The sequence below is a fragment of the Tamandua tetradactyla genome, chromosome 3 (assembly GCF_023851605.1).
Source record: "Tamandua tetradactyla isolate mTamTet1 chromosome 3, mTamTet1.pri, whole genome shotgun sequence".
In the NCBI taxonomy this organism is placed as follows: Eukaryota; Metazoa; Chordata; class Mammalia; order Pilosa; family Myrmecophagidae; genus Tamandua; species Tamandua tetradactyla.
In genome coordinates, this window is record NC_135329.1 from 11,856,867 (window position 1) to 11,871,566 (window position 14,700).

The 14,700-nt window shown below is 37.9% G+C and overlaps 1 protein-coding gene and 2 pseudogenes across 2 annotated transcripts in view; all 3 read right to left on the reverse strand.

The window, feature by feature from the left end:
* RBKS (ribokinase) overlaps positions 1-14,700 on the reverse strand; it is a 111,439-nt gene that overhangs the window by 87,178 nt on the left and 9,561 nt on the right. The window lies entirely within an intron of this gene.
* LOC143675958 (shieldin complex subunit 3-like) lies at positions 6,729-8,226 on the reverse strand (annotated as a pseudogene).
* Positions 8,236-12,103, reverse strand: LOC143676689 (suppressor of cytokine signaling 5-like; annotated as a pseudogene).

Genomic DNA, 14,700 nt, shown 5'->3' on the forward strand with positions numbered 1-14,700 from the left:
ACACCAACCAAAGCAAAAAAATCAGTGGTTCCCAGTATAATCATATAACCATTCCTTTGCCACTGCCATCTATATAAGGACATTTCCTTTTCTTCCTGGGCACTGCTCTCTTCCCAAGCCAGGGGTTTCTCTGATTCTTTGCTATGGTTCTTTGAGTGGTCCTAAAGGATTGAGCAGTTAGCTGCCCTGAGGAGTGGCCAACTTGAAAATGTAAATTATCTCCATATAAGTTCTTCCTTCTTCTCTTCTTCACAGTCCTGTCCCTTGCTCTTACTCACTGGATCACACCCAAAAATAGAGTATGTGTACATTAGGCTTTACTTTAGGCGCTGCTTTCTGGGGAACTCTGGCCAGGACAGCTTGCTATTTATTTATTTATGAATTAGAGGGTGAAGAATGGAACAAAGGAAAAACTAGGAAGTTAGTTACAAACAGGCAGAAGCATTTCTGAAGTTATAAATCCTAATTAACTTTGAATTGGCTTTCCTATCTTTTATCCTCAGTGAGAGTGTGAAATGATGATTATGTTCAAGGAAGGTACTGCATGAAGCACCATCCCCTGGGTGGAAGCATTACTATGATTCACCCAGATTTAAACAGCAGGTTAAACAGGGTGACAAAACAGACAAATTAAAGTGCTGGGGGAGGAGCAGCAAGGAGGAAGCTGTACTGGTAGAAATAGCCTGTTGCTTCCATTTAGAGTAGCAAGCTTCTGAATGAGGAGGGAACCAAACAGAGCAGATCAGGCATAATAAAGATTTTGGCCCAGATTCAAACAAATTCATAGCTTAAAAAATGTTACAACATTTTAGAGATGGGCAGAAGGAAATGCCGATAGATGTTCATGATGGCCCAAAAGTCTTTCCTCCATGGGGGGGGGGGGCATGTGATTAGAGCCCGGGAGTGGGGGGTGAGGGGCCCGAACCCCTTACCAGTTATACTACCTTTGACAGCTTTTCCCTTGTGAACCAGCTCCTTCTCTTGCAAAACAGGTTTAATAATACCTGTCAACTCCATAAATGCCTGGGTTTTCTGCTCTGACTTATGTCATTGACAGCTGTTATCAGAACAACTTATTAATTGCTTTTAACTTCTTAACAATGATGTGGTTGTTACAGATTCTCAGAGATTACTCATACCAAAAGAAGGAATGACCTGGTGATGCGGGGATGAGAAGTCTTTCAATCAAGGTCATGCTAATACACAATTCCAGCCCAAAGTCAAGGAAAATGTTACCCTTTGGCTTTGGCATTCCATCTTTCCTTCCTCCGATGGCAAGCTTCTGACACACTGTAAACCTCGATAACAGGGAATCCTACTAGTAATTATTACCCAATTAATGTTCATTATGCTACTTTATTATTCCAACTGCTTGAATTTTTCAACCATTATTCCTTCTTAGCCTTTGTGTTATGTCACATTTAGAAGGATGAGAGTGATTGCAAAACCAAAGTAATGACATTTTTTTTCCTCTTTGTAAAAAGAATTTAGCCTCCCAACTAAAAATCCTGAGTTCTAATTTGTAGAAACATATACTATTTATTTAGGGAAATGAAACATGAATTATATCTTAGTTCTTGACTGATTTTGATTTCAGGCTCAAAACTTTTCTCAGCTAAAAAGTCTGTGGCTAAAAGGTCATTCTGTTTTGACGATGCAGCTACTCCTGAATTTACAGAACAGAAAAACAATATTCTAGCCAGAAGAAGGCAGGCTTTCAGAGTGCCAAATTCTTGATCCCTTATTTCTTTCAAATTTATTTGTGTAAACGAGTGTACTAGGCCCTGGGAGAGATGATGAAGATGAATATGCTATGGGCTTCTCCTAGAATTTCTCAGGGTTTACCTCATTCACATTTCCGCTCAAATGTCACCTCCTCAGAGAGGCCTTTCTGGTTGACACCCCTTTCCTGATTTAATTTTAAGGAATGTATGAGTTAATTATGTCTGACAAGAAACAAAGGAAAATTCTGACTGATTCTGGATCAGAGACAGTCTTTTAATTACTCACAGATCTCCCTGCCCCAATTCCTCTATGCGGTGACTTGATGAGGGAAGCTGCCACCTGTGCCTGCAGAGGGGCTTTGCACCACTGGAATGGAATCCCCAAATTATGAGTTTGGGAGCTTAATAGGACAGCTGATACAGCTGCTCCTCTTCCTCTGGGGGCGGGGTGGTGGAGAGGAGGACCTACTGGCAGTTGCTTTGTAATATACACAAATCCTCTCTGGAAAGGAGAGGGGAGGGGACCATCTGGAAGTTTACAGACCCTGGAATAGAAACACATGTCTCCAGAGGAGACATCTCTAACTCTCTCCAGAGGTCTCTATCTTCAGCTTCCAAGGTTTGTTTGTTAGTCAACCAATTTTTTAAATTAATTTTTAAATTAAAAAAAAAATACCAAAAAACACCAGATACAAACATTCTTAACTTTAGATCATTCGTTCTACATATATAATCAGTAATTCACAATATCATCATATAGTTGCATATTCATTATCATGATCATTTCTTGGAACATTTGCATCTATTCAGAAAAAGAAATAAAAAGAAAACAGAAAAAAATTCATACATACCATACCCCTACCTGTCCCCCTCACCGATCACCAGCATTTCAATCTAAATTTATTTTAACATTTGTTCCCCCTATTATTCATCTTTATTCCATACGTTTTACTCGTTTGTTGATAAGGTAGATAAAAGGAGCATCAGACATAAGGTTTTCACAATCACAGTGAAAGCTATATCATTATACAATCCTCTTCAAGAAACATGGCTACTGGAACACAGCTCTACATTTTCAGGCAGTTCCCTCCAGCCTTTTCACTACATCTTGACTAACAAGGTGATATCTATTTAATTCTATTTAAGAATACCTCCAGGATAACTTCTCGCCTATGTTTGGAATCTCTCAGCCACTGACACTTTGTCTCATTTCACTCTTCCCCCTTTTGGTCGAGAAGGTTTTCTCAATCCCTTGATGCTGAGTCTCAGCTCATTCTATGATTTCTGTCCCACGTTTCCAGGAAGGTCCACACCCCTGGGAATCATGTTCCACATAGACAGGGGGAGGGTGATGAGATTGCTTGTTTTGTTGGCTGGAGAGAGAGGCCACATCTGAGCAACAAAAGAAGTTCTCTTGGGGGTGACTCTTAGGCCCAATTTTAAGCAGGCTTGATCTATCCTTTGTGGGGTTAAGTTTCATATGAACAAACCCCAAGATTGGGGGCTCAGCCTTTAGCTTTTGTTGTCCGCATTGCTTGTGAAAATATTAAGAATTCAACCTTGGGTAGTTGAATTTTCCCCCTATCTCACCATTCCCCAAAGGGGACTTTGCAAATACTTTTTAATTCGCTGTTCAAATCACTCTGGGATTTATCGGGGCATCACTCTGTAGTCAACCATTTTTTAATTTATGTGCCTGCAATTTTTGCTCAGAAAGCCCTGAACCTGCAGAAGCACGAACACATTCTTGAAGCATTGCTCCCCAACAATTTTCTTCATAGCACTTTTCACCACTTTACAATTCAATACACATCTTAAAACACTGTGTATTTATTTTCTGGCTCCCCCACTACAATGTAAGATTCATCAAGGGCCACTGTGGTATCCCCAGCTCTCAATGCCCAATGTGAATACTTTGGTCTACAGTAAATGTTTTTAAGCTGAAGCACATCATACACACAGAAAAAGGCCCACATAATAAGTCTAAGCTTTTTGAGTTTCACATACTGAACACACCATGTAAACAACAACATGCTCAGGAGAAGGAATATGACCAGGACGCAATGATTTATGTTCCCTTCCAGCCCTACTCCCAAGAACAACCATTTTCTTAATTCCTAATACCATAAATTAGGTTCACCTAACAATTTTGATTTCGAAATATTTTAGATTTTAAATTACAACTAAAATATGACCAGTAAAGAATACTTAGAAAATACTGAAAACAGAAGAAAAAAAATCCTAAAATAATCTCTTTTAACAGTTTCAGCATAGAAAAAACAGCAACCACTTTAAGTGTATACTTTGATGCATTTTTTTTTTCCGTATGTTGTATGGTGGGGTCTCATTTCATTATTTTTCCATGTGAGTATCTCATTATTGCAGCACCATTTGTTGAATTTTTGTTTGTTTGTTTGTTTGCATGGGCAGGCTCTGAGAATTGAACCCAGGTCTTCAGCACAGCAGGCTGCCACTGAGCCACTGCGGCCCACCCTTTTTTTTTGGGTGCATGGTCCGGAAATTGAACCCGGGTCTCCTGCATGGGAGGCGGGCATTCTACCACTGAACTGCCCGTGCATCCCTGTTTGTTTTTTGTTTTGCTTGTTTGCTTGTTTTGGTAACTGCATAGACCAGGAATTGAACCTGGGTCTCCCGCATGACAGGTGAGAATTCTATCACTGAACTACCCTTGCAACACCCCCTCCACCCCCATTTTGATGCATTTTAACAAATGTATAGTTGTAACCACTACCACAATCAAACTAGAGGGTATTTCCATCTTACCAAAGTTCTCTTGTACCCTTCACAGAAGTAGTCAGGTCAGATGTTTTTACCTTGTACCTGATCTTTTGGAAAAAGTTTTCATCTTTTACCTTAAGGTAATATGTTAGCTGTAAGTTTTTCAAAGGTAACATTTTTCAGGTTTAGGGAATTACTTTCTGACTCCATGGAATTGCCTGTTCTGGACATTGTGAATAAATGGAATCATATAATATGTGTATGGTTTCTTTCACTTAGCAGTATGTTTTTGAGGTTCATCCATGTATAGTGTTTAACAGAATTTTTTTTGTGGCTGGACAATATTCCAATGTAGGGTATACCACAATTTGCTTATCTATTCATCAGTTTATGGACATTTGGGCAATTTCCATACTTTGGCTGTTATGAATAATGCAGCATGAATTTTTGTCTGAACACTTTTTTCAGTCTTGGGCATTTAACAAGGAAAGGAATTGCTAGGTCATAAGGTACTTCTATTTTTAATCTTTTGAGGGACTATTAAACTTTTCCAAAGGAGCTGCACTATTTTACATTCCCACCAGCGATGCTGAAAGTTTCAATTTCTTCACATCATCACTGTGGCAGGATGAATTATCTACCCCAGGAAAAAACAGGTTTAATACTAATCTATCCCTGTGGGTGCGAACCCCCTATAAACAGGACCTTTTGAAGATGTTATTTTTAGTTAAGGTGTGGCCCAAGTGAATGAGGTTGGTCCTTCATTCTATTATTTGAGGCTTTGTGAAGAGAAAGCCATGGAAGGAGCAGATGCTGCAAGGCAAAGAAGAGGATACGGCACGTGGCAGGAAAGCCAAGGAACCCTCCAGATTGCCAGCCCAACTGAATGCTACTGGCCCCGGGAAGAAGCAAGCCTTCCTGTCTCCAAAACTGTAAGACAGTAAATAACTGTTTTTAAACCAAACCACTGTGTGGTATTTGCAATGGCAGCTAAGAAAATCAACAACACATTATTATCTGTCTTTTTTTTTATTGTTGTGCTAGTGGGTGTGAAGTGGTATTGCAATTAGATTTTGATTTACGTTTCTCTAACAATAAGGATGTTGAACATCTTTTCATGTGCTTATTGGCCATTTGTATATTTTCTTTGGAGGAATGTCTATTCAAATTCTTTGCCCATTTTAAAACTGGGTCATTAGTTTTTTATTGGTGAACTGGAAAACTTCTTTATATGTTCTGGATAACAGACCCTTACCAGATGATTTACAAATATTTTCTCCCATCTACCCATTTATTATTTTAGGAATTTTTTAAATCAAAAGTTGCATATTAATATTATAAACAAACTGAAAAAAGTGACCTTTTTATACATGCTTAAATAAACTCAAACATATACATTTAAGACCATTTCCATTTAATATATGAACGTTCTGAAATACATAAAAGCATTAATACTTTCTATAAAACTACAATTAGATCATCAATTTTCTAAAAACATAAAAAATATCAAGTGTTTTCTTGGAGGATCAAGGTACTTCTTTAAGCAATCTTGCTTGTGTATATAGTCCTTCTTCTTTTCCCAAGTACATCATAAGCTCAAGAAAATAGACTCAACAGTTATGCAATATAATTATGTCATAACTTAACTGCAGATATTTCTTTAAAGTAAGTTTGGATGAAATTCTCAAACACTTTGATATATGTTCCTCAAAGACTTCTATTGGATTTAACAGGAATTATAAGTCCCTCCAACCGCTATTTTGCTTTAAATGGACAAGTGTTTGGTTAAAGTTCTACATTCTGGACATTTATTATCAATTAAAATAATCCTCAAGCCAGCATATGGTGCTGATCTGATATTATTATGTCACAAGATTTCATTTAACCTGCTTCTGATGCAGGGGGAACTATAGAGTTTCATTTACTATAACATGTTACTGATAGCTTCAATAGTTCACTTATAGGCAGAAGAATCAGTAAGTTTAGTTGATATTTCTGTTACAATTTAAACTGTATGTAACTTACAATAGCCATAGATACTATTACATAGAATATGTGATTATGATTGGAATAATGTAAAGCATTAAATTTAGTGCTACCTTATTGTGATAAGTAAGTTAGACTGACAGCAATTCTGCATTAACTATAAAAAGTTTTCAGGTAATACTTTTTATCTTTTAAACCAGAAAAACATGTATTCATTACACTATTTCAGTCCATGCTGAATTCATTAACAATATTCTTTCTGACAATCACTGAAATTCACTACATACTAAAAATAACACCATATTTATGTACAAATAAATTCAGTTTCATAGTAAGAGCTACTCTTCTGGGGGTGCACGGGTAACTAGTTCAGTGGTAGAATTCTTGCCTGCCATGTGAGGAACCCAGGTCCAATTCCGGGCCCATGCACTCCCCCACAAAAAACAAATAAGCAAGCAAACAAAAGCCAAAAAAAAAACCAAAAATTCAACAAATGGTGCTGCAGTAATGGGATACATGGAAAAAGAATGAAATGTGATCCCCATCATATAGCATTCAAAAAAAAGAAAAAAAAAGCTTTCATAAGTATATAACATCACAGAAAACCCATATTTGGGCTAAATATCTCTGAATTGGTGCATTACAAGATGGTAGCTCATTGTGCCTGATAATTTGAATTTTGCCCAAATGTCTTCCAGAATTTGGCTGTTACAAATAGTGTGTTCTGTTGTCCATCTTGCTCTATAAAGAGCAAAGACAGGCAAATTTAGTGCCTTTCAACTATCACGCATTTTTTTAGATAAAGGAAAAATCTTTTCAGTGCAATTACTGCTGGGAATTGAAATGTTGCAAGACCTCTTCAAGTGCTGTTTTCCTTTTTCTGATTGTTTATTCTTATTTCCAGAATTAGACCATTCATTCAGTGCATGAGACCAGATTAAGAGCTTCTTTTTTTCAAATTAGACTGAAACTCCAACAGCTCTACTGTACAATCATAACTCTGTGAATTAACATCATATTCTGAAATGGTTAAGTACTGTTTCACATCTTTAGCTGTCTCCCTAGAAATCACAGGTGGTGACCTTTTACGTTCGAGTGGAAATCTGTACTCACTATGCGGAAACCATGGAATAAATCTCATAGCGGGTGAGTGGTCATTCTGCAGTAATCCAGTTACTCTTAAAGAAGAGAAAATTTCTTAGCCGAGCTCCTAAGAGCTAGAATAACTGCAGGACTGATTATCTTTCCAAATCAGAGGAAAACAGGATCAATTTGTGCCCATACATCAACATCTGTGGTTAAATTCTGCCTGGTGACTGCAGGGGAACTGATCAGAGAGAGTGATGTACCAGTTATCCATTCCATTCTAGAGGGTGACTCACAAACCTTTCAGCACCAGGAGGTCTCAGGTTTAGGGGGATTCACTTCCATCTCGACCTGCACTTGAGACCCACAGCCCAGGGGTGCTGAGGAGATTCAGCCTGGCCCTGGAGAAAACAGGAAAGTGCGGTCTCGAAAGCCAAGTAGCAACACTTCTAACAGCTTCACAGCAAATACTGCCTTAAATTCTCCTCCTCATACGTCTTCTAGGGACCCATCTGCTTCTTTTCACCAAAGCCACTCCTTGTCTCTTAGACGTCTGTACATAAAATACTACTTCTTGTTCCAGTAACATTTGCACATCACGACTCAAACCACTTCCTGGTAACAATACATGGCCTCCCCAGGTGATGCTTATTTAAAAACCCCAAACTATTCCACTATAAAAGCAATTGTTGTACATGTATAAAACAGCAGATATACAAGAACACCAGACAACTTTATTAGCACAAAAAAGCAGCCATAATAAGGCACCAGCCAGCCATAACAAGGCACAACAGTCAAAGGGTTAGTGTTGCACACAAATACAGCTTCTCTTTTTTATAGCCTTGGCAATAGCCAATAAGGGGTATAAAATAACATTATGCTGGAAGGAAGGAAACTAAGGTAAGGAAACTAAGAAGCACTCACTGGTGGTGCAGAGCACATAAACAAAAAGACACCACAATGGAGGTGACTACTTTGGTGCAAAATGTTTAGGACAGAACTGTAGGTTCAGTTCAATACTAAGAAGCAAACATCAGAACTCGGTTTTACTTTCAAAAAGAGCTCACTCATGTAGTACTGCATACAATCGAGAAGTTAGGATTTAAGGGATGATTCTGATTACTGAATTTTTATTCCTTTTTGCTTTCCTGTATATTGGAGCAGACAGAGGGGAACACCCGAAATCCCTGAACTATAATTCAGCTGCCCTGATATCTGAATTGATCGTAAAAGCCCTTATCTTTTGCCTTTGTGACTGTAAGAGCTGTTACTCCTTTTATCTGGTCATTTTCTTGTAGGGTAAAGACTCTAATGCCAATGAAGAATTTTAAGTCAGCCATTAATTAGTTTCAATGCTGGACATCTGTAAATTGTACCAGCTAAACTGTGCTAGTGAAAGATAACTTGTCTCCCTTCCTTTTGGCTTACACCTTAAGTGTATGTTCTCCTATTGAAATGATAACGATAGTACCGTCTCCTTTTCTGCTTTTAAAATTGTAATGACCTCACCTGCCCTTGCTAAAATCTTTAAAAGACTTGAACCCCGGAAACTCAGGGAGACAGATTTTGGGCCTAGTAATAAACTCTTTCTGTTTTTGAAACCCTGGTGTCTCAGCAACTGGTTATTGTTATTGTGTGTACTGCGTAAAAGAAACCACGGTCTTTGTCCGGTAACACTCTTCTAACTGACAAAAAGGTGCTAAGTTATTTAAAGATACAATGATTGTACAGTACCTTTAAATCTGTAATTTAGTTTCAGGTTTTCCATTAAAATTAGCTGACTGAAATTCTACAAATTATACTTCTGTTAAGTTACAAGAGTTTTCAACAGAGTTAAATATCATAAACCAAATTATTAATTATGCTTTAACAATAATCTTGACATCTGCAAGCACTATAGTTCTCATTATCTGACTTGTTTGGGCATCTTTCCTCATTTTCTTCATAGTTCACAACCTCATCATGGGCACAGGAAAAGATCCAACTTTAATGAATCAATGATTAGACTGCACATGTCAAGTTAAAAATAAACCACATGCAGGACTACACTGCAGGAGCTATTTGAAATGTTGGTTTTAAGTTAAAGCACTCATTTAAAAAAAATAATACTTAGGGCCTTTAAATAAATTTCTGCTACTAATTTTGCAAGTCTGAAATCTTAAGAACTGCTATTTAGAAAACATGGTTCACTTAACAGTATCTTTTGCAGAAGAGAAAAGGACACTGTCTATAAACTATATCAACATTTAAGTGAACTGTACTATGTATGCCCTCATAGCCAGAAAATTGTTTTTCTTCTCAAGGGAAGGCTGTCTTTATTTTTTGGACTTTTGAAGCTTGAGTTATAAAAAAATTCAATTATCACTACTTTTGGAAGGTTACAGAAAAATTCTTAGAAAAAATAATAATTTCAAACATTGGTCACACTGCTGAAATACTCAACCAATACTAATAATCAGTTCTTCAGTAAGAAATAGGATTCTTCATAGCAAATGACACAGAGTTGCTTCACTCAGTTACCATAGCCACTAAAAACCAAACCTTCAGCTAAATTGGCAAAATGCTTTTGTAGGCTTTATTGAACCCCTGTAGCTCTAACCTCTGTTGTTCCACTAGGCACCAGGTTTATCTGAGTAAGTAACAGCAGCTTGCACCTGACGGACACTAACACTAAGCTTACATGATGTACTGAAAAAACGAGACATGGATATGTGTGTTTGCCATAGGTGACTGTCCGATACATAAATACAGATCTAGTTAATGCCCTTTGGGAATAGCAGAGTTTACTTCATTGACTGGTTCTCCTTCTAACTAGTGAAACCTAACTTTTTTTGTTTATTGTGATTTTTTAAAAAAAATCCTGTAACACTGATGGTAAATGGAGCCCATCAATTCCATCACATGCAGTGTCTCTGCAGATTACTGCATGGCAGATATATTGCAGGCTAAAAGAAAAAGTCTTTCTTAGTGATATAGTAAGCAAAATTTCAAAAAAGATGCAAAAACTGGGATCTTTTTCTTCGTCTGTTTAAGTAAGGCTCCAATAATGTTAGCTGAAAAAAGAATCAAGAAAATAATTGCTCTTAAATGTATCTGTTTATCAATAAACCTTATTCTGCAGACAAATGGGATCTTTGTAATGTTCCAAAAGTCCTGTTATGGAGGAGGAGTGAAATATACACGGGTCGTGGGCATTAAAACTAAAGTTGTGATTCCAATGTTCTGTGCAGGCATGCAGGGAACTGTCGGAGTGACAGAAGCTTACAGAAAAGATTCTTGCGCAGAATCCCTGAGCAAAAACGTGCCTTCAGGTTTCCCTTCAAGAAGGCCTCTGCTTCTCAATGGTCCATCACGCCCCAGTAACAGGGATTACCTATTTGAAGCAAATCAGGCACAAGGCCGTGTATGTAATCGATTTGTGTATGGACTTTCCAAGCTCCCCGTCTGCTAACATGGGCATGGCTGCCTCCAGATCCCTGGTATTATTCCTGCTACTGTGACTGCAAACATGGGGTGGTTGTATCCTCTTCTGAGTCACAATTAACTTGTGGAATTGCAGAATTGTCCCCATTTACTTCAGTCATTCAGGAACTAACTTTGGTCCTAGTTTATATAATTGATTAACCTGTGTGGTAGCTTCAAATGTATGTATTTGTGCATTGGGAGGGGGATCACCCCCTTCCTCAATTCTAAGCTGCTTCTCTCTCTAAGTCTATCTCCATCTGTAGAAACCAAAGACGGATCAAATATATTAAAAAATGTGGTATGTGGGCTTGCAGGAGCTGTGTGCTATTTAATCAAATGCCATTTTTTTGGTCTAAATCTGAGCCAGTTAGGAAAAGGGCATTTCTCAAGCATTAATTCAGAGAACGTATTTTTTATTTGATTAGAAAAGAGGGGTCTAGACTGCTTGTTGTAAATTCCTATGGGAAAACGCAACCCAGCAGTATCCTGCAACCTCTGTCTCCCTACGGGTTCTACTGGAAATGCTATGTGTATCATGTCAGGAGCTCATGCGTAGTGCCTTTCTCTCTGTTGAAGTTCACTTTGAGTTCTACCAAAGTTTTTTATCGGTATCCAATGAACTTCGTCTCTTTATAGAACAGGAATGTGTCTTCTTCCCACCCCATGGAGCATGTTGACAGTAGGAGTCTCTTCGTGCAAGTCTTGTTCCTGGAGTGACACATGAATCCTCATCCTTTTCAATGTTTATTTCAACAATCTGAGGGATTTCAGCGGCACAGTTCTGGTTTCCCCTGGAAGAATCCTTGGAAGAGCTTATTCCCAGTTGTAAGGCAACATTTTCTCTTCAGGGACAGCTTTGCTGCTGAGGCGCTGGGTCTCCTATACAACTGTTCTTGACAGATAAACATCTGTTGGAGTTCATGTCCATATTTTTACTAGGCTTCCTCCCTCAGGACTGAGGGATTCTGACACTGTATTTGAAGTTGTTTCACATTTCTCCACTTTATCCATTGATTGGTGGGGGTACCCGCAGCTAGGCAGGACTGGTCCAGATGGTGCAGTCGCCAAGAGGGCCAATCTATCCATCTGCCTGCCGGCCCCATCCTGTCCCCTCTGATTTCCTGAGCAAGCACAGTCTCATTTCCTCTGGACAGAGCTCAAGGACCTCAGCTCCATCTGATGCCCCAGACAGGTCCCCACGTCTAGGCCACCTTCCCTTCTTCATCCTTTCCCCCTCTTCTCTTCCTACAACTTCCACAGGAATCCATTCATTTCCTTTTTTTTTTTTTTAAAACTTTTTTGTTTTACTTTTTCTTTTATTTGTACCATTCACTTCCTTTTAACCTATACGTCTTTATAATGAAAATGTGTCTTTTGTAGGCAGCATATAATTGGGCCTAGCTTTTTCATCTAATCTGATAATTTATGCCTTTTAGTTGGAGTATTTAGACCATTTACATTTAATACCTTGATTGATATATTTGGATTAAGTCTTGCTATTTGTTTTTTTATTTCTCTCATCCTTTATTTGTTTTTGGCTTTTGCCCCTTTTTTCCTTGTTTCCTACTTTCTTTTGAATTAATTATACTCTAGAATTTGATAAAATGTTTAACCCTTTTAGTTAAAAATAAAAAAAGCAGATTTAAATGCCAATATTGGGGATAAAGAGGACTGCCAAATTTGGTAGTGCAGATTATCCAAGCACCAACAACGGGGTTGAGGGAGCAACAGGCACTGAAATCTCAATCCTGCTCCTCTTGTCACATCTGCCTGGAAGGGGTGGCTTTTTGTAAGTTGTACAATATTAAATATGACTAAGAAAAGTTTTGAAGAAAATTTCACAAGATTCAGGTTGGAAAAAAATTGGTAATATCGAGTGTTGGGAAGGGTGTGGACAACGGGAACTCACATACATTACTGACAGTGTGCACTGGTACAACCATTCAGAAAACACTTTGGCCTTGCCCAGTAAAGCTGACAATGTGAATATCTGTATGTCCCAGCTATTTTATTCCTATGCCTTAGACTGAGACACTCCTGAATATACGTCTCAGAGACATAAGAATGTTCACAGCAAACTTAGTTATAATGGCAAGATAACTGGGAAAAAAATTATATCAACAGAAGGAACAAATAGGATGTTGGATATTTATACAATGGAATGTCACATAACAGAAACATGGATGATTTTTAAAAATGCTTTTAGTTACTAAAAGCGAGCTGCATAGCACCATTCCATTTACATAAAGATTAAAAATGAGCTACACCATGGAGTGTAAAGGAAGCCAAGAAAGGCAAAACACTGGCAGGGCTGGGAGGCAGGAGGTACTATACCACCAGAGAGCACTTTTAGAAAGAGAAAGGGGACTGGGGTATGGAGTAGCGATGTGGAGGGTCACTGAACCAAGGTAATGATGGAGCATTAGTTTAAAAATCCAAGAACAATCAAGTCTCTTAAGTCCAGGAAAACGTTCCTCTGGTTCCTGCTCCTCCTGATAGCTATCAGCTATTTCTGGCCATCTTGCAAAAAAATTTGCCTTCATTTGAGGTAGCTTAAATACTTCTCTGCTCATTTCAACCCAAAGAGCTGACCAGTTAAGTAGCACACTGTGCGTTGGTTGCAGATGTCAGGGTTAGGTTGTGCTGGAATCAGGGTCCCACACCCACATTCTACAGGCTGTCTTCTTGGGAAACCATGGTATGCAAGCATCCTTCACTCTGTCCACATATGTTTACTGAGTGACTAGCATGAGCTAGGTACCATGATGTTTTTAAAAGACTTAAAAATATAAAGCTTAATTCTGTTTAGTACAAATAGGACACCAATTGTCCAATTATCCTTAACTATTAATACCATTAACTGGATATTACTGTCTCTTTTCTTTGATATAGTATCAAAGAATGGCTTATGATTTTAATCAAGATAACCTAAAGGACTTTCAAGTTGAATTATTGTAAGATTTTTCATGGAGTATCTGGTTAAAAACTTGGGTAAGTAAAGACCTGGATCTGTGTTTCCTATTTGAGAATGAAGACTTACTTTCAGGAAAAAATGTCAATATTTTTTCTCTAATATTCTACAGATTATAACTTTTAAAATCAGTGTTAAAAAAACACATATAAAATGCAGTAAAGATCACTTACAAAATGTTACATAAGTTACTTTCTGTAAGAGTACAAAAGAAAAGTGCATTTGAAGATATTTTTGAACATGGTGGTGGGGTAAAGGGTGGGGATGTGGGGAAGCCAGTATCAAATAGGTGGTGTATTTGGGAAACAAACAAATAAAAAACAAAACAAAATAAAACCCAAACCAAGATTGTAAAGTGGTAGTGGTACAGCCACCATGGAAATCAGTTTGGTGGCTCCTCAGAGAGTTGAACACAGAATTACCGAATGACCTAACAATCCTACATATTAGTATATATGCCAAAGAAATGAAAATGGCACATTTGTTACAATTCACGAAAGAACATTACAATAATTGTACTATTAACCATAATCCATCTTTCCAACAGGGTTCACACTTTGTACCATACAGTGCAATGTTTTTAAAAAATTTTTATTCTAGTAGCATATATACAAAAATTTCCCCTTTTTACCACATTCACATCATTTAGTGTTGTTAATTACATATACAATGTTGAGCTACCATCACCAGCATCCATTACCAAAACTTTACAATCAACCCAAATAGAAA